General features: G+C 49.1%; 1 long non-coding RNA gene across 2 annotated transcripts; it reads left to right on the top strand.

Annotated features, from left to right (window-relative positions):
- The first annotated feature begins 949 nt into the window (after positions 1-949).
- Positions 950-19,304, top strand: LOC119876982. 2 transcript variants are annotated; one of them, XR_005369813.1, is made up of 5 exons: positions 950-1,034; positions 4,192-4,414; positions 16,054-16,836; positions 17,536-17,613; positions 19,217-19,304. It is a non-coding gene; the product is annotated as an uncharacterized LOC119876982 (long non-coding RNA). The 2 variants fall into 2 exon arrangements; XR_005369812.1 differs by lacking the exon at positions 4,192-4,414 and having other exon boundaries at positions 19,217-19,298.
- The last annotated feature ends 1,508 nt before the right edge of the window (positions 19,305-20,812 follow it).

Genomic DNA, 20,812 nt, shown 5'->3' with positions numbered 1-20,812 from the left:
CTTAAGCAGACTCCCTGCTCAGTGAGGAGCCCAAGACAAGGCTCCATCCCTGGACCCTGAGATCATGACCTGAGCCAAAATCAAGAGTTGGACGCCTAACCCAGTGGAGCCATCCAGGTAGTCCTACACTCAGTCTGGAAACCCCAGCTCAGCAATCACCTCCCCTGTGCAGCTTCCCCTGACCACACCGGCCCACGGCAGACCTCCCTCGTCTGAGCCCAGCATTTATTTGTCATGATACCTACTTTGATTCTTGTGTTTTCTATTTTATAACACTATTTTTCATTTATTTTATTGTTTTTTTTTTCTCTTTGTACGTCCATTTTTTCTTGAGAACAAATATGCTATTTTGTATCCCACTCAACACTTTGCATACAGCTGGGTAGTGTTTCCTTAGGTGTCAGTGCATATCTATTCACTCTATGTGTGAGTTAACACATGCATGGATTATGAGTTAGTTAAATGAGTCAAAAACTATTGTCCGAAATGATTCCAATAAGGAGAAACTACTCTAAAGGAGGCCATCTGTTCTTGACTGGGATGGAGGACACTGGATTATCATGGGCTAAGTACTCATTTAGCTCTAAGTGGATATAGATTGAATCTGCAGATTGCAGTTAGAGCTCAGGTCTTATAAATATCTGAGTGAACTATCAAATTGTACTTGTGGTCTAATAATATAATAGTGTGTTAGATTTATAAAATGCTTTTATGCCTGACCCTTAACCTTTTAACTTTGAATCCACATTTGTTAAACTGGGAGTGTACAGAGTCAAAGCTGAGTTCACATCACCGAAAAAAATCTCCGTGGAGAGTTAAGGATGGTAGCTGATCACTAATTTTGCAATTCTCATGCAATTCTAGAAAGTAACTAAAAAAAGAGAATCTGTGGCACCCAAAACTTCTTTGCTGAGTGTATCAAATACAATATTTCCTTTGCTCTTCTCATAGTACCAATGAGGGAAGTTTCATCAAAAAGAAAAGGTACCTATGCATCAGAGATCTTAAGAAACATACCCCAAATTACACAGCAAGTAAGTGTGATTTTAACAAGGTTTGTCTAAATTCAAAGTCCATGCTCTTAACTACTTTATAAGAAAGCTGCTATATTAACAGATTTCCTAAACTATTCTTAATTTCTTTGTCATGACATGTTATTTTAATATATTGCTGAATTTCTCTAATCAGTTATTTCTTTAGTAATCTTTTTGGTATATATTCAAAAGTTATATTAATTTATTTTGTGTGTGAACTCATTTATCTTTGATAGATATTGTATTGAGGACAGGCTAGAGTCTTACAAATATATTTATTTTCAATTTCATTTTAGTCTAAGAACTTAGAAGGTCTTGTCTTTAATTCCATGAGAAAAAAATTGTCAATCTATGTGTTTATTATCAACAGTAAAAATGCAAAATAGGGTTTCTACTTCCAGCCAAGTTGAAATAATGGAGTTGGAATGTATCCTTCTGCTTGAAATATGCAATAACAGCAAAGTGTTTGAAACAATGATTTTTTTTTTAAGACACCGAATATTAGGCAATAAAGACAGTGGTCTTCAAGAGGCTGATAACAAATGAAGTGAGCCCTGTGGGTTCCCCAGCTTATTTCCTTGAGAGAGCTACCAGAATGTGGTGAACGGACACAATCTAAGTAGAGCCTGGATTCCATATTTAGAAGAGATGAAGCTCAGAAAACGGAGTGTTGAGTATGAAATGGAGAAGAGAAATGCATAAAGAGCTCAACAGATATATAAGATATCCTCTTTGAGTGTTCAGAAAAGTTCTGAGTAACCCACTCAAAAGAATTAGAGCAAACGATATCTAGTACCCACAACAGGCTGGAAATAGTGCTGTTCTCACCAGCCAGACTAGAAACCCCATAATTTATAGGGCAGTGGGTGGAGTACAGAAAGTCCCATCTCAGTAGTGAGAGATAATTAGCCATAGAATAAATATGGCTCTACAGGCATCCAAGCAAATCATTAAAGCAAGACCCTAGATTATCCTACTCTTTCTATGTAATATAAATGCATCCAGAACAAAGCTCAAGAATATTTAATGCAAGACAAAGTAACCAGCCCTCAACAAGGGAAAATTTGCAGTGTCTAACATCCAATCAAAGATTACCAGTCATGCTGAAAAGCAAGAAAATGTGAAAATTTTTCAGAGTGAAAAAATACATCGCTTGGAATAGATCCAGAACTGGCACAGATACATTAGCAAAGATTATCTTTGTAATTATAGTGGTATTCCACATTTAAAAAAATTAAGTGGGGACAGGAAAGATATTTTTAAAACAATGAAATCAAACTTTTAGGGATAAAAACTACGAAGCATGACATGAAAAATACGCTGCATGGAATAAACAGCAAATAAGCCATTGAGGAAGAAAAGATTAATGAGTCTCGAGACACAGCAACATGAATTCTACAAAAGAAACCTGAGACAGAAAAATAAATTAGAACCAGTGGAGAAAGCATCACTGAGCTGTGACAAATCAAGTGGACTAATACACAGGTAATTAGGGTTCTCAAGCGATAGGAGCAAAAGAAAGATTTGAAGAAATCACATTAGAAAATTTTCCAACCTTGAATGTAAAAGGTCCAGGAATATAATAGGGCCTCAACCACAAACACATGAAGAAAACTACACCATGGCACAGTATAATCACTTTGCTCAAAACCAGTGATATGTAGGAAATCTTTAAAGCAGTCAGAGGAATAAATAAATAAATAAATAAATAAATAAATAAATAAATAAAGCAGTCAGAGGAGAAAAGTCATATTGTACAGAGGAACAAGCATCAAGATAACAACCAATGTCCTGGAAAAAGCGATGCATGTACTACCTGCACAGAAAGGGAAAAAAAGTGTCAAATGAATTTTCTATCCAGTGAAAATATCTTCCAATGAAGGTAATACAAAGATTGTTCAAACACACAAAAGCTGAAAAGCATTCATCACCAGCAGATTATATGACAAGAAATGTTAAAGGATAATGGAGGGCCTACCACTTGGGTAAATATATACTACTTTTTTCCTCATTATACAAAGTAAGAGAATGAAATAAAAAACACCCAGTCTGTCTTTATTTGTAGACCATATTATTGTCTATGCAGAAAATGCAATAGAATTTACAAAAGCACTACTAGGACTAGTGATTTTTAGTAAAAATGAAAAATACAAAGTCAAAAGCAAAAGATAAATTGTTTTCTATACACTAGCAACTGACAATCAGAAATTGAAATTAAACAGCACAATTTACAGCTACATTAAAAATACTAAATACCTGGGCTCTCTGGGTGGCTCAGTCAGTTGAGCATCTGCCTTCAGCTTAGGTCATGATCTTGGGGTCCTGGGATCGAGCCCCACATTGGACTCCCTGCTCAGCGGGGTCCTGCTTCTCCCTTTTCCTCCACCTGCCACTCTGCCTACTTGTGTTCTTGCTCTCTGTCAAATAAAAAAATAAAATCTTAAAAAAAAATACTAAATACCTAGGAATGTATCTTGGAAAAAAAAGATATGTAAGACGTGTACATTGAAAATCATGAAATATGACTGAGAGAAATTAAAGAATACTTACTAAGAAATGAAGATTATAGCATGTTCATGGATCAAAATGCTTAATATGAAGATGATGATTTACCCCAAATCGGTCTTTGGGTTCCAATTCCAATCAAAATCCCAGCAGGTGTTTTTTTAGAAAATGGCAGGCTAATTCCAAAATTCATATGAAAATGTCAAAGACCGAAAGTATATTTAAGAAGTTGAAAAGTAAGCACAAAGTTGGAGCGCTAATACTACTGGATTTCAAGATCGTGTGTTACTGATGTCAAGATAGACAAATAAGGAACAAAACACGAGAGAGTCCAGGAAAAAAAAAACCTTACATATATGGACAACTGACTCACAAAGAAGACGTGCAGATGAAGAATAAGCACATGAAAGAAATGTTAAATCCCAACATTCATCAGAAAAGTGTTAGATAAGACCACAATGTGTCATTTACTATAAAGGCTAAAGTTGAAAAGTCTGACAATACTAGGTGTTGATGGGGACGTGGAGGAACTGGAACTCGCATACGCTGCAGGTGCAAACGTCAAATGGCTCAATCACTTCAGAAATCAGTTCGACAGTTCCTTAAATTCCTAAACGTACACCTAACCTTTGATTCCCTGTTCCTCTCCTAGGTATCTTATTTACTAAGGAGAGAGCAAAGCTCTTTGTACATATTTCTGTACCGAGTCTTATGCACCAATGTTTATGGCAGCTTCGTTAGCAATAGCCCCAAGTTGGCAACACGGCAAACGTCCACGAACAAGTGAACAGGCAAATTGCATTATACCCATATCGTGGAATATTACTCAACAAGGAAAAAAAAAGAATGGCTTATTGATGCCTGCAACAACATGGGTAAGTCTCAAAATAATCATGCCTAGAGAAAGCAGCTTATCAACAAAAGGAATGACCTACAGATACGTACAGCAACATGGGTGGAAAGCAAAGTAGTTATGTCGAGCGAGAAAAGCCAAACAATAAATAATGCATATTGCGTGATTCCATTTATGTAAAACTCTAGAAGATTCAAATGAATCGATAGTGACGAAAGCAGATCAGTGGTTGCGTCAAGAAGGAAAGGGGGGCAGGAAATGTGAAAACGATCGTGGGGATGACAGGTAATTGAAGGTCTGTCTCGAACTCTGACCCTGGCGCCGCTCGGGTAGGTCCCTCCTTGCCTGTTTGGACCATGGTCACGTCTTGCCTTGCTTCTACTCCACCTGGGTGTTCTCAGCCCTGGCTCGAGCTCTGCTGATCTCGGTTCTTCATTAACCATTTGAGCAATTTCCTAACCTCACGGTCTAGTGGTTAATACTTTGTTCATTAGGACTTGACTAAAGTTCTTCTGTTTGGTGTAAGGAAATCTCACCCCAACAGAGCCGAGCGCATCGAACGCTGAGCCTGCTCTTACAACTGACCTGTTAAAACAAAACAAAACAAAACAAAACAAAACAAAACAAAACAAAACAACAAAAACTGACCTGTTAGAGCCTTGCAAGGACCCCACGAGCTGGGCAACCGGACGCAACACCTCTTTCACTTCATTACTCCAGCCCACGGCATCTCCACTGTGCTTCTGGGACGTTTTTTTTTTTCCTCTTCTTCCTAAAAGAAGATTTTAACAAAATAGGCCTAGAAATAATGACCTTTGATTGATCTAGTAAGAAAGATGGCAGGCGTCTGTTCCTACCGGAGCAGGAGAAAGTCCTCTTTGTTTTATAATTCATTGCTCAAATGCTTGTCAAAAGGGCAGGATCCTGAAGCTCGACCAGTGAAGGAGGAGGGGAAAAAGAGTTGTATTTTCCAGAATTAAAAACTAAGCTTTGGACGATTACCTTTTATATATTATGGACCAAGCGTGTGGGATTTTAACTGCCCTTGTGTTGCTAAGTTCTTCACACATGCATAGCTTAAAAATCTATTTCCCTCTGGAAAGCTGTGCTGCAGCAAAATGGGAGAAGAAATTTGCTGTGATGAAGGTCTGACGTGCGATCACGGTGCTTAAGTTTCCATATGAATCAGTCTGACACTCAGCTTTCTAATTCTCTCCTATTTTTCTGAGTTTTCCTTGGAATTCATCTTGTTTTGTCTTGCCAAGTTTGAGACCAATTCAATTCAATTTAGTAAGATTCACTGAACATCTACTGTGGAATAGGTTGGGCTGGACACCAGGAAAATCAGAAAAAAAAAAAAAAAAAACCCACAAAAATCCCAACTAGAATCCCTACTTCAGGAAACTCACAATGTAATTGGAGAGATGAGACAAACGGATGGGGAGCACTTAGCCAGCGCCTGGTGCAACCTCTGCCAGCCACAGGTACTCATCAGGGTGGCAAGTGCCTCGACACTGACACTCTGGTCCGCACAAGTGCCTGGCGCAGGCTGAGGATATCAGAGAAGCAAGATGTCAAAGCAGGCTGAGGGTTTGGCCCATCCTGGGAACACTGTGGGGCAGATTTTTAATGAGAAAAAAACACGAAGCATATTTCCGGTGAGGGTCCTTGTAAAGAAGGTGAAGGGATGGGCCTTGGCGGGGTGCGCCCACCGCAGGAAGGAGCCCCTGGGCCTGCAGAAGCAGGGTGGGGGCAGGTAGGGGAGGGCCTCGCAGGAATCTGGGACCTGATGCGGAGGCCATGAGAGCCTCCTGTGGGTCTGCACCAGCAGGGTCCTGGCCCCCCCCACCCCATGGGTCTGCACCAGCAGGGCCCTGCACCACCCCACCGTGGATCTGTACCAGCAGGGCCCTAGCACCCCCCCTCCGTGGGTCTGCGCCAGCAGGGCCCTGACCCCCACCGTGGGTCTGCACCAGCAGGGCCCTGGCCCCCACCCCTTGAGTCTGCACCAGCAGGGCCCTAGGCCCTCCACCCCCACCCCTTGAGTCTGCAGCAGCAGGGCCCTAAAACCCCACACCCTGTGGGTCTGCACCAGCAGAGCCCTAGTCCCCCCTCCCCATGGGGTCTGCACCAGTAGTGCCCTGGCCCCACCCCGTGGGTCTGCACCAGCAGGGCCCTGCCTCCACCACGGGGTCTGCACCAGCAGGGCCCTGCCCCCTGCCCCCACGGGGTCTGCAGCAGCAGTAGGGCCCTACTCCTGAAGTCTACGTTGGCACCAGGTGGAGAAGGGCTTGAGGCACAGGGGAGGAAGGTGGCGAGGGCAGGCCCGGCGACAGCAGCAGGCGCTGTGGGGTAGCGCGTGGGTGAGGGGCACCCGGGAGGCAGGGGCAGCTCAGGCGCGTGCACAGGGCGGGAAGGCTGAGCCCCCGGTTTCCTAGGCAGATTGGCAGAAGCGCGGTGCCAGGGGCCAAAGAGGCGCCTGCAGAGCAGAGATGCTGTAAGGAAGCTGTGGCTCTGGATCCGAGGGCGCGCGTGTCACGGCCCAGAGGGGACACTGCGGGGATCTGAAGGACAAGCTCCGACCCGGCGTAGAGGTCTGAGGCTGGTGGTGTCCCGCGTCCCCGCAGCGCTTCTGGAGTCCCTGTGGGAGCTGCCCCGTGGGCCCGGCAGGAGCCTTCGTGTGCTGCCGCAGCCCGGGCCCACAACCCCGTGTGTCAGCGTGCACACCCACCGCTTGGCTCGCGCGGCCCGGCGCAGAGTGGTTGTGCGTTGCATGACGGGGCCCGATGAGTGCGTGCAGCTTCGGTGGTGCGCGTGTCAGAGGCAGGGCCGGGGAGCTGACAGGCCGGGAACGGCCAGAGGAGTCGGGGGACAGCGAGCACGCCCTGTAGGAGAAGTGATTTAGGGGGAAGTTGGGGTGTCACTTTCCTTCTCTTTATGGGGTAAAGGGATGAGCCCGGAGCGTGAGAGCTCAGGCTGAGGACAAGGTGTCACGCATGGCCACCGTACCCCATACGTGTCACCCCCGGGGCGGCCAGCATCGCCTGGGGGCCGGGACAGCGAGACGGTCCAGGCCCCTGCCGGGGGGACCCTGCGGGGGCACAGGCTCCAAAGCAGCCGGCTGATGCAGGGGACAGGGAGGCACGTGGCCCGGGTGGCCTGGCCAACCGGCCAGAGGAAAAGCACCTGCCAGTCCCGGGGGTCGGCCGGGGACCCTCCCGTGACCACATGCGCTGAGGTGACACCACTGAGTGGCTTCTACGATAGCCTGCTTAGTTGCACGAGATCACCTGTCCCTGGCGCAGACCCAGCAGGTGAACCAGCCAGGACAAGTGACAAGACACCCACCCCGTATCTGAAACTGGGGGATTTCTCTATTTTCGAAGGGACGGCCATCACAGCCAACTTCCTTTGACCCCTCCCGCCGTGTTGTCCTCAGTCTAGAGGCCAAAGAGCTGACATGGGGACACGGCCCGACGTGGGGGGACCCAGTTGCCCCCAGAAGCTGTGGCCGAGACCCAAGTGAGCGGCAGGCCCGCCTGGGTCACCGCAACGGCCCCACGTGGCCAGCCCTGCTTCCCGCGGCGGGCCTGCGGCCTCCGGGCACCCTGGAGTGCAGCTCAGCGACCTCCCAGGCCCCCGCTCTGACTCCTGAACCCGCGTGAGCTCCTGCCTGGCCCCCCAATCCCCACAACGTCCGAGGGCAACTGCCCAGCACACGGCCGCGCCAGTCAGCGTGAGCTTCTGGCGGGAGCATCGTCCCGGGGTGCTGGTCCTCCTCACCTAAAGGGCGCCTGTCTACAACCCGGCTCAAGCATGGGTGCTGGGTGACACGTCGGGACCCCAGAGTCAACTAAAGTCAAGACTGGTCACGAGAATTAAAGACGACGATCGTTATTTCTTGGTGCGCCAACTCTGCGCACACACTTCCCAGAGGGCCTTGGTGACCGTTGGCTCGGGCACAGATCGCAGGGCCGAAAGCCTTGCTCGCGGCCCTCGTGCTGCTGCTGCCCGTGCGGCGTCGCTCAGGGTCACCGTGGCCTTGAAGCCCCCGGGCCTCCCAGGGTGTAGGTCCCTTCGTTACCTGCGTAGGCTCAGTGCCTGGGTCACCGTAGTGTTTTCCGGGAACTTCCTTAAGACGGAGTTATCGGCCGGGTGAGGGGTCGCACCTGGTAAAAGCATTCCTAATTCCTGTCCCCACCTTACAACCCCTTCGTCTATGATAAACCGAAGACTTTCGGGGATCTGGAATCTCCGCTCCACTTAGCGAGCGTGCGCACATATATAGAATAATCACCAGAACATGAATGGACAAGGTAACGTACAAACCTAAGGCTGTCGGCTTTGTGCACGGAGGGGCCGGAAGGGGGTTAGAACCTGGACAGCTTCGCCTGCCGTCTTAACTCTTGTTTTCTTAAAAATAATAGAAATATCTGAAACAAACAAGTCAAAATATTCACGTTTGTTGGGTCTCGGTGGTGAGAATGTAGCATTTGTTTATTTTTCCTACTTTTTAGCATCCTCAAAATATTTCGTAATAAAGATTTTAGCATCTCAAACAATGGAGATGAAGCCAACGGTGGTGAGCAAGTATGTTTTGTAGTACAGATCGCATTGCAGAACATTTGCTAAAGTTCAGAAAAGTGATTCTTACAATAAAGCCTCTTTAGAAGAATTGACTACAAAAAATTAGCTTCTGGGGCACCCAGAAGCAACAGAAGTTTGTCAGTGGTTGAGTGTCCACCTTGGGCTCAGGGCGTGATCCTGGGGTCCTGGGATCGAGTCCCACATTGGTCTCCCTGCAGGGAGCCTGCTTCTCTCTCTGTCTGTGTCTCTGCCTCTCTTTCTCTCTGTGTCTCTCATGAATAAATAAATAAAATCTTTAAAAAAGATTAACTTCTAAGAAGATAGAAACAAAAATAGATGAAACTTATGTTCTAACTTGAAATTTTTTTTTTTTGAAGAGATGCCAATTCTGCATTTTTCTTTGACTAGTTAGGTAGATCCATCCATCACTATGGTGGTTTTATTCATTTATTCCTGGAGACCAGCAGTTTCCCCTATGAATGCCCTTCTCCTTTATGTTAAACGTTAGGAAAGGAGAAAAGGAGAAAGTGAAGAAAAAGAAGAAGAAGAAGAAGAAGAAGAAGAAGAAGAAGAAGAAGAAGAAGAAGGAGGAGCGTTCTTCTTCTTCTTCCTTCTTCTTCTCGTCTTGTTCCTTCTCTTCCCTCCTCCTCTCCTCCTCCTCCCCCTCCTCCTCATCCTCCTCCTCCTCCTCCTCCTCCTCCTCCTCCTCTTCCTCCCTCCTCCTTCTTCTTCTTCTTCTTTTGCTGCTTTCTTCTTTCTTCTCCCCTCCTTCTCCTCCATCCCCCTCTACTCCTCCTCCTTCTTCTTCTCGTCTTCCTCTTCTTATTGGCCTTTCTTCTTCTCCCCTCCTCATTCTTCTTCTTCTTCTATTCTCTTTCTTCCTCTTCCTCTTACTCCTCTTCTCATCCTCACTGTCTTCCTCCTCCCTTCTCTTCTCTTCCTCTTCTTCTCCTTCTTTTCGTCTTCTTCTCCTTCCTTTTTCTCTCCTTCTTCTCCTCCTCCTCCTCCTCCTCCTCCTCCCCTCCTCCTCCCCGCACTCCTCCTCCTCCTCCTCTCTCCTCCTCCTTCTTCTTCTTCTTCTTCTTCTTCTTCTTCCGTTCTTCTTCTTCTCTTCTTTCTTCTTTCTTCTTCTTCTTCTTTCTTCCTCCCTCGTCTTTTCTTCTTACTTCTTCTCCTCCTCCCTCCTTCTTCTTCTTCTTCGAGGAGGAGGAGCAGTGAAGTCCGGTGCACACTCCTCTTAATACCCAGCCAGGAGCCCGGATGTTCTGAGCACCCACGTTTCACCTGTAGGGACTCGTGGAAGCGCGGGTCTGCTGACGGTGGGCCCGGGTCACCTGCCGCCGGCCGCCGTGAGCAGCTCGGTTCTCTTCAAGGGTCTCAACGCAGGGACAGAGCGTAGAGCCCGAGGCCCAGGGGGTCAGCCACGCTCACTTGGAATCTATTCCCTGAGATGTCCCGGGTCTTTAATGCGCGTAAAAGGCTCCTGCCAAGAATGATGGAAGAGGGCAAGGAACAGGTCCTAAGGCTGCCCGGGAGGAGGGCCGAGCTCCACAGGGCACGCCCACCCGCAGGCGGGAGCACGCAGGGTCCCCGCGAGCCCGGGACCTCTCTCCAGCTGTTCCGGGAACCCCCACGAGTGGGGAGTGGACAGGGCTGGCCTGCGGTCAACCTCAAGCCTCGGCGTTAAAGGGGCGCCCTTGCACGAGTGTCACTGCCCCGACCATCCCGTGAGGCGGCAGCAGTTCCTTTCAGAGACGCAGACGGTGAGGCTCGAGGCCCGGGTCAGGGGCGCCTGGTGCCTTGTCCGTGGGCACCTGCCTTCTGCTCGGTCCCCGGGCCAGGCCCCCCGGGCCCCTGCTCACAGGGACTCTGCGTCTCCCTCGCCACCTCCCCACCCCGCCCCGCTCGTGCTCTTTCTCTCAAATAAATTAAAACCAAACCAAAAGGCCTGGCTACACCTCCGCGGCCCCGCCGACAGGTGCAGGTGCAGGTGCAGGTGCAGGGCGAGGCCGAGCTGCGCCTTCCTGCACACCCCGGCCACTCGTCACCCCCGGACCCTCCGTGTGTCCTGGGCTCGGCCTTGCAACGGCGGGGCGCCGAGGAGGCTCCAAAGTGATTCTTTGGGGGGCACTTTGCAAAATCCACGGCACGTTGACACTGACCCCCAGAGACCACGGTTCATCCCCGGGAGCCCGACGGAGTTGGCGGTTCTTTGGCCAAAACGGCCGAATTCGGACGACGTTCCCCACCCGAGGGTTCGTGCCACACGCGCTCGCTCCTTGGTGCAGAAGTGAGGACACCGGTTCTGGTCTCTCCAAACACACGAGCAGGTTGGGTTTTTTTTTTTTTTCCTTAGAGATAAAATGAGAAAACATCAGAGGGGAAACTTAATAGACACGGTTCCACAGCACTTGTCGCCACCGGGCCAGGGATTGGTCGCCCGCTGCTGCGGCACCTGTGACCCCAAAGCTCGGCGCCTCCAAACACCTCGGATTCTCTCCCGGGTCCCGACGGCAGCTGGGGGCCCGGCGCCCCTGGGCTCAGCCTTCGGCCGAGTTCTCCCTCCTTCCTGCCCCTCCTCTCGGCCCAGGTGGCGGGGGCCCGGGTCCCCAGGGAGGGCGCTTCGTGTGCACACCCACCCACCAGGTACCCCTGGGGGCTGCTTCTCCGTGTGCACGCTCACCCCCCAGGTCCCCGCAGACGCTGTTCTCCGTGTGCACACTCACCCGCCAGGTCTCCACGGACACTGCTTCTTCATGTGCACACTCACCTGCCCCCGTTCCCGTGGACGCTGCTTCTCCGTGTGCACGCTCACCCGCCAGGTCCCTGTAGATGCTGCTTCTCCGTGTGCACACCCGCCTGCTGACGTCCCATGCTGTCGAGCTTTGTGCACCCTCTTTATCTTTGCACCTCTTATACTTGTGTGAGGCCTTGACCCTCCCCACTACCTAGGGTTCTTAGTCGCCACCCCTGTGCACCCCGCCTCCCCTGGGCACCCGCCTCCCCTTGGCACCCCTCCTCTCCTGGGCACCTCGCTCCTCCTGGGCACCCTGCCTCCCTTGGGCACCTGCCTTCCCTGGGATCCTGCCTTCCCTGGGCACCCCTCCTCTCCTGGGCACCTTGCTCCTCCTGGGCACCCTGCCTCCTCTGGGCACCCCGCCTCCTCTGGGCACCCCACTCCTCTGGAGCACCCCGCCTCCACTGGCACCCTGCCTCTCCTGGGCACCCTGCTCCTCCTGGGCACCTCGCTCCTCCTGGGCACGCTGCCTCCCCTGGGTACCCTGCTCCTCCTGGGCACCCTGCCTCCCCTGGGCACCCTGCCACTTCTGGGTACCCCATTCCTCCTCCTGGGCACTGTACTGCTGCTCTTGGGCACCCCACTGCTCCTCCTGGGCACCTCGCTGCCCCTGGGCACCCCATGGAGGTCACATGCACTGAAATGTTCGCTGGCCGGGGGAGCTGGAGCCCCCACTTCTCTCCCGCCTCCCTTTCTCAGGAAGTCTCCCTGTCTAAGCTCCTCCGTGGCTTCCGTGTCGTCCTCCAGCAGGTCCTGCCGGCACTTCCTTTGTCACCTTTCCTGCACCTCCCGGACTTTCTTGGTCCCGCTGTTCCTGCTCCAGTGCAGCTCCCCGACGTCCTCGCCGGCCCACTCCACTCGCCCCTTAATGGTTTGTTGTGTGGGGTGTGTCTGCTCTCAGTTCTTTGGTCCTGGTAAGTGTTCTCCGCTGAACACCGGGGAGGGGGGCAGTTGGAGCAAAATCAGTTCCTGTTACTCCTCCGTTTAAACCTCTTTGTTTCTATTTGCTTTTTTTTTTCCTGAGCATTTTTATTTTATTTTAAATTTATTTTTTATTGGTGTTCAATTTGCCAACATACAGAATAACACCCAGTGCTCATCCTGTCAAGTTCCCCCCTCAGTGCCCGTCACCCAGTTGCCCGCACCCCCCCATCCCCTTCCTCCACCCCTAGTTCGTTTCCCAGAGTTAGGAGTCTTTATGTTCTGTCTCCCTTTCTGATATTTCCCACTCATTTTCCCTCCTTTCCCCTTTATTCCCTTTCACTGTTATTTATATTCCCCAAATGAATGAGACCATATAATGTTTGTCCTTCTCCGGTTGACTCACTTCACTCAGCATAATACCCTCCAGTTCCATCCACGTTGAAGCACATGGTGGGTATTTGTCTTTTCTAATAGCTGAGTAATATTCCATTGTATACATAAACCACAGCTTCTTTATCCATTCATCTGTCTGAGGACACCGAGGCTCCTTCCACAGTTTGGCTATCGAGGCCATTGCTGCTAGAAACATCGGGGTGCAGGTGTCCCGGCGTTTCACTGCATCTGTATCTTTGGGGTAAATCCCCAGCAGTGCAATTGCTGGGTCGTAGGGCAGGTATATTTTTTACTCTTTGAGGAACCTGCACACAGTTTTCCAGAGTGGCTGCACCAGGTCACATTCCCACCAACAGTGCAGGAGGGTCCCCTTTCTCCACATCCTCTCCAACATTTGTGGTTTCCTGCCTTGTTAATTTTCCCCATTCTCACTAGTGTAAGATGGTATCTCAACGTAGTTTGGATTTGTATTTCCCTGATGGCAAGTGATGCAGAGCATTTTTTCTTGTGCTTATTGGCCATGTCCATGTCTTCTTCTGTGAGATTTCTGTTCATGTCTTTTGCCCATTTCATGATTGGATTGTTTGTTTCTTTGGTGTTGAGTTTAATAAGTTTTTCATAGATCTTGGAAACTAGCCCTTTATCTGATACGTCATTTGCAAATATCCTCTCCCATTCTGTAGGTTGTCTTTTAGATTTGTTGACTGTATCCTTTGCTGTGCAGAAGCTTCTTATCTTGATGAAGTCCCAATAGTTCATTTTTGCTTTTGTTTCTTTTGCCTTCGTGGATGTATCTTGCAAGAAGTTACTGTGGCCGAGTTCAAAAAGGGTGTTGCCTGTGTTCTCCTCTAGGATTTTGATGGACTCTTGGATCTCACATTTAGATCTTTCAAACTGGCAAAGAAGAAGTCAAACTCTCCCTCTTCGCCGATGACATGATACTCTACATAGATAACCCAAAAGCCTCCACCCCAAGATTGCTAGAACTCATACAGCAATTCGGCAGCGTGGCAGGATACAAAATCAATGCCCAGAAGTCAGTGGCATTTCTATACATGAACAATGAGACTGAAGAAAGAGAAATTAAGGAGTCAATCCCATGTACAATTGCACCCAAAAGCATAAGATACTTAGGAATAAACCTAACCAAAGAAGTAAAGGATCTATACCCTAAAAACTACAGAACACTCTGAAAGAAATTGAGGAAGACACAAAGAGATGGAAAAATATTCCATGCTCATGGATTGGAAGAATTAACATAGTGAAACTGTCAATGTTACCCAGGGCAATGTACACGTTCAGTGCAATCCCTATCAAAATACCATGGACTTTCTTCAGAGAGTTGGAACAAATCATCTTAAGATTTGTGTAGAAGCAGAAAAGACCCCGAATAGCCAGGGGAATATTGAAAAAGAAAACCATATCTGGGGGCATCACAATGCCAGATTTCAGGTTGTCCTACAAAGCTGTGGTCATCAAGACAGTGTGGTACTGGCACAAAAGCAGACACATAGATCAATGGAACAGAATAGAGAACCCAGAAGTGGACCCTGAACTCTATGGTCAACTAATATTCGACAAAGGAGGAAAGACTATCCATTGGAAGAAAGACAGTCTCTTCAATAAATGGTGCTGGGAACATTGGACAGCCACGTGCAGAAGAATGAATCTATTTGCTTTCTATTCCCTGAGAATAATGGACCCCAACTCTTTGCTCTGACTTGGAATTGTCCGTGCCCACGGGCCAGCCACACCGATCACGTGCTCTCACACCTACCATCTACACCATTGGGGCGGGGAGGGCTAACTGGAATTTAAATCTTATTTCAATTGTCACTAAAAAATTAGAACGTTTAGTTTGAGTAGTAATGATGGGAAACAATTGAACAGAACACCCGGGGTCAGAAGTATCACTATAGAAGTGACAGAGACTCGCCATTTGTGCACGTTCTATAGAAAAAGTCCCCCCGCCCCCGACAACAAAACATAATGAGGAGGATTGGGATCACTAAGTGGGCACACCAGTGCGTCAGGAGCTCTAAGTTAGTGAATGCCAAGCTGAAAGAGATGGCCTATGAGTGCTATTAATAAAGATCTATTCCCTGGAAAGAAAATGCCTGCTACTTAATACATACCATGTGCACAGGTGCATCTGCGTTGTGTGTGTGCACAGGTGTATCTGCACTGTGTGCGTGTGGATGTGCACGCTGCGTGGGCTAGTCTGATGTACATGTGTCTCATCGTGTTACTGTGAGCCTGAGTCTACGCACACGCATGTCTGCAGGCGGGGGCTTGGCTACCTGCTGTGGTAGGTTTCTACACGAGCAGGTGGGTCTCTGCACAAGCATATGGGTCTCTGCACAGGCAGGTGGGTCTCTGCATAAGCAGGTAGGTGTCTGCACGGGCAAGTGGGTCTCTGCACAAGCAGGCAGGTGTCTGCACAGGCAGGTAGGTGTCTGCACAAGCAGATGGGTCTCTGCATAGGCAGGCAGGTCTCTGCACAGGCAGGTAAGTATCTGCATAGGCAGGTAGGTGTCTGCACAGGCAGGTGGGTCTCTGCACAGCAGGTGGGTGTCTGCACAAGCAGGGCCACCGTGATTGAGAAGCAGATGGGGCCAAACAGCTTCCCTGAGCCGGAGGTCCCTGGAGCTTTGGCATCCTTGGCTTCCAAGCTTAAGCTTGGTCCCTTAAGCTTCCAGGCTTTGGCATCGATTTCTGGGGTTCAATGCCAATTTTGCAACTCATTTGCCGGGTGACCCTGTGTACATTGTGCCACATTTCACAGGCCTCTGCTTCTTTATAAACCAGAGAAGCCACGTATAGAGCCCACAGGGTTTTTCCGGTGATAAATGAAGTAATACACTTAAAGCACTCAAAAACTGCATCTGGCCTGTAGTCAGCATTTAATAAATATTTACTAATTCTTCTTCATTTTGTTATTTTTCTCCCACTCCTCTCAGACGATTCACGGGCACGTGGAGCAGAGCTCCTGACCATCTTGGCAGATGACACTGTCCTCGGCTCACCTTCCCGAATCAGAAGTCGACTGCGTTCCTAGGATCTGCTCATGCCACGCTCAGTGACCCCGGCCTCCTAGGCCTCAGCTCCAGCCCGCTCCCTAAGTCACCCCTCCTCCCAGGCCCCTAACGCCGCCCTCCCCATCCGGCCATCCCTCGTCACTCCCTTGAGTCACCCAGAGGGTTTGCTCATCAGGCTCCTGGCTTCCTTTCCTGCCTTTTCTCCGTCGCATCCTCCCGCATCAAGCAACTGCGGTGATCTCTAAAAAGCACGCTCTGCCCAGAAGTCTTCGTGGGCTCGGGCTGGAGCGAGGACGTGGGGTCGCCCCATTTGTGCCCATCGCGCCCCCATGCCTGCCTGTGGGGCTTAAAAGGCCCACGAGAGCTCCTCTAGCTTGTGGACGGAGGCGCAGCGTCTAGGGAGGTTGGTCTCCCCCTTGGGTAATGCCCCCTCTCCCTTGGCCCCCAGAGGTGCCCCTTCCTCGCACAGACCTTTTCTGAACTTGGGTCTGTCCCGGGACCTGCGCGTGACCCCTTCAGGAGCACCCCCCGTTCCCACAGGGCCCTTGTGCCTGGTGTGCCAGCTGGGTCCTGGCTAGCCTCACGCTCCACTTTTCAAAGAGATCCAAAAGCTATGACGACAGCGGTCGGATTTGTCACTTCAGTGATGAAAACGCAGTAAGAGAAATATAAGCCAGTCACTCGATGTTCCTCAACGTCTCGCCTGTAAGTGAAGTGCAGGGCGGTGGGCCGCGCTCAGATGGGGTCCGAGTGCATATTAGTGTCGACAAATGGGATGTTGGAGGCGGAAATGCACAGACATGTGGGGTGTAGATGTGCACGAGCATGTGGGGTGTGGATGTGCATGGGTGCGTGGGGTGTGGACATGCACAGGCGCGTGGGGTATATATGCGCACAGGTGTGTGGGGTGTAGATATGCACGAGCATGTGGGGGTGGGTGTACATGAGCATGTGGGGTGTGGATGTGCACGGGCACGTCTCCCCCTCGCCCTCCGTGCGTCCTCACCCGGCGCTGAGCCGCGAGCTGTGAAGGGCAGACGGAGCTGCTTGGTCCGGGGGAGCCACAAGGCCCGACCTGGTGCCGGGCGCCCCCGGTCTGCGCGGTCTGCAGTAGCGGCCTTGACCTGGGGGTCACGGGCTCGCAGCACCTGGGCAGCCGCACCTCGCCGGGGTGGAGCCGGGGCCTGGGACCGGACTGGCCTCCCCTGGACGGTGCGGTGCCCACGGAGGGCGCAGGGTCCCCTGAGGGCGGAGGGTCCCCAAGCGCAGGGAGGGGCCTGGGTGGCCGGCAAGGCGGGGTCGGTCCCTAGCAGCCCAGGGCACCCCCAGAACTCCAGGTTCCCCCCGCTGCCCTTTTACCTTCAGGCAATAAAACCAGATGGTTTTCCACGTTTCCACTAACAGATACAATCACCTCCCAATTTAAAGGAGATTTGGAGAAGAAATGGAGCACATTTTCCGGAAGGCCATCCACCACTTTAGGTACAAGTGACCCCAGGGCACGACCCCCCATGGTCCGCAGGTTCCTGGGCCCTGCCCATCCCTGTGCCATCAGGCACCTCCGGGCGCTCACACCCCAACTTCAAAGCGAAGCTGATGCTGTTCAGTAATCCCGAGAATACTATTTTTGATCCACCTTTTCAGGAAGATTCATTTAAAAGCCTAGACATAGCTACATGATGATTTTCTACCATCCACAGAGGAAAACAACAACAACAATGCGCCCAAGATACAATGATTACTGGCAAGAAAGAATGCTTTCCAAAATTTCCTTAAAATACTATTATTTCATCCGGTAGGGAAAGAAACGAATTGTACATTGTGCCTGTTCCAGCGCGAGTGTGGGCCCTGCCCTCTCACACCTCTGTCCTGACTTTTATCTGAGACATAAAAGAGATTTCATAACAGAACCACTACATAAATTACACGGCGATCTATGATTAAACATAGAAATGCACACGCAAGACATTTCTTCAGAACTTCTCTTTTTACAGTCACCTCTTACATGCTGTACATATGTCTATCAGGAAAGATGCCCCAGATGCTTACATGCAGCTATCTGTTTGGCTCTTTTCTCCCGCAGGAGCCCGTTGGGCGGCTCTGCTCCTATATACGGGTTGGGCATCAGACCTAGTCTCTGATACGAGGAAGGGCAACCCAGGCCGTTACAAATCAACAATCATAATTTTAAGGTTCATTTGTCTTTAAATCTTGCCTAGAGTCAGGAATTATTACGGAAATATATTTAATTGGAATCAGAGATACTCAGACACGTACACTAGGGGCATTTATATTCTCACTTTTTTTTTTATATATATTCTCACTTTTTAACGGACTTTGAGTTTATTGCAATTATTCTAGCATTCAGTCTAAATGTACGTTCAGATACTTATTATAATTTGAGGCTACAGGTGATGAGGGAAGTCACGTGGATTAATTTCAGATAGGCCTACAAAATTCCTAATCTACGTCTAATAGAAAATAAATGCGGACTAATCAAACTGCCCTCTCACAATGTTGACCAGGGAAGGGAACACTCGGTGAGCAGCCAAGGAAGCAGACGTGGTGTCTGACGTACCTGGTCTTTTCAAACTCTGCATCTTCCAAACAGCATGTGGTTTCAAATTCCTCTAGTCACAAATGGCTCCTTATCTTTTAGCCTCTCGTTAGTGGGTCCCCCCACCCTTGGATAGATAAAGCTTTTCATTTTAGATACTACTGGAGCCATCTCATAGTATATCTAGGTGTCTCCTTTTCCAAAATATAGTCTGGCTTTTTTTTTTTTTTTTTTTTTTTTTAGAGGGAGAAGCAGGCTCCATGCACCGGGAGCCCGATGTGGGATTCGATCCCGGGTCTCCAGGATCGCGCCCTGGGCCAAAGGCAGGCGCTAAACCGCTGCGCCACCCAGGGATCCCTAGTCTGGCTTTTTAATATTAGGGTTTACCTGCTGCATATTCCTACTTTGGAAAAAAAAACAAACAAGCAGACGTGAGAATTTCGACCCTTCATTATCATCTTCAGTAGGATTTGACAGTGATAAGCCTTCGTAATATTAAATTTTCTATACATTTCTTTTTAATCATAGTTCCAAACTAAGTTTCCACGGAAAAGGAGTTTTGGACACAATGTTAATACTTATGATGACTAACACATTCACCTGTTGAGAAGTAGGAAAGGAAAGATGGAGGTGGAAGGTAAGGAGATATTATTAATAGCCCGGTGTTATTTTGGAGCATAAAACAAGCAAACGATGAAGCCCAAAGAAGAAGTTTTATGACAAGTAGTTATATCCCAAGTACCATTTTAAAAGGTACATTAAATTTTCTACAGTTCTATATAAATCAAATGTCGGTGTTTACACCTTTATTGAAGCTCTCTATTTTATTAGGAGCAAAAAAAAAAAAATATCAAGGACCTAGAGAAAATTTTTGGAATTCTTTGAGAGAATGTGGAACTCCAAGGATATTTTAACTTGTCTCATACTAATTTGGGATACTGACTCGTGCAGTTACTTTGCCTACCCAAGTCTCTCTGCACCTTAGTTTGCACATGGCATTAAATGTCAATAGGCACCCCACTGCCACCCCCTGGAAGTTTTGCAAGAATCTGAGGAAGACGCAGAAATGAAGGATGGGAACTGCAGTTATTGACATTAATTCCAGAATATCTCTGTTCCATTACGAGCACTACAGCCCTGAGCAGCAACCATGAAAATATTCACAGGCTTTGTTCAAAAAGGGGAGCAAGCAGGAGATAATGGATGTTCTGCTGTTTTTGAAAAATATTTATTTATTTATTAGAGAGAGAGAGAGAGAGAGAAAGAGCACAAGTGGGAGGGGCAGAGGCCGAGGGAGAGGGAATCTCAAGCAGACGCTGTGCTGAGCACAGAGCCTGATGTGGGGCTCGGTCTCATGACCCCAAGATCACGACCTGAGCCGAAACCAAGAGTCAGACGCTTAGCCTACCGTGCCACCCAGGTGCCCCGATAATGGATGTTCTGGCACATAATTCACTCTGTTATGGGAAAGTCGTCTACCCAAGGTCCAGGACTATGCCAACTTGATCAAAGTCAAGAGGGTCGAACGTAGAATCAGAGCCCAAGGATGACGCTTGAGCACCCGGCAGCCCTGTCAACACCCTCTGTCTTTGCTCTGGGGTTTCTCCGTGTCTCTCTCCACGTCTTTGGTACCCACCTTTCAATACCCTTGGCCGGCCAGCCCCATCCCTTGGAAAGGACGCAGACCACGTGGGCCCACACTTCTGGTGAGTGCTGCTGACTACGCACTCACCCTTCTTTCTACACTTACTGCTCTGCCGTCTGAGAATCTTTCAGATATTTCAATGCGATCAATCAGATGACTAGCTTTGACGTGGAGCGACAGGATTCACAGCAGGCTTATGTATACTCTTTCTGCAAAACTATTTTAGCGGCTTCCTTTCTATCCCCTGAAACCATGGTGGGAAGGACAGAGTGGAAACTTGGGGAAGCCTAGTTTTTTACCACATTCAAAATGTAAATGTCAAGTTTCTGCTTCCTTCCCGTTTTATCTTGCCTTGTCTTGTTACCTGATCTTTTTCCAAGCAGGGAGGTAGGGATTCATCTGCCCTTCCCTTACACCCCCAGAGAGAAGACCCTGGCCTACGGAAAAAGGACTTTAATCATATGATGCGAGGGTTTTAG

Source organism: Canis lupus, chromosome 14, assembly GCF_011100685.1.
Source record: "Canis lupus familiaris isolate Mischka breed German Shepherd chromosome 14, alternate assembly UU_Cfam_GSD_1.0, whole genome shotgun sequence".
Classification (NCBI taxonomy): domain Eukaryota; kingdom Metazoa; phylum Chordata; class Mammalia; order Carnivora; family Canidae; genus Canis; species Canis lupus.
This window is presented reverse-complemented; position numbering and strand designations above follow the sequence as displayed.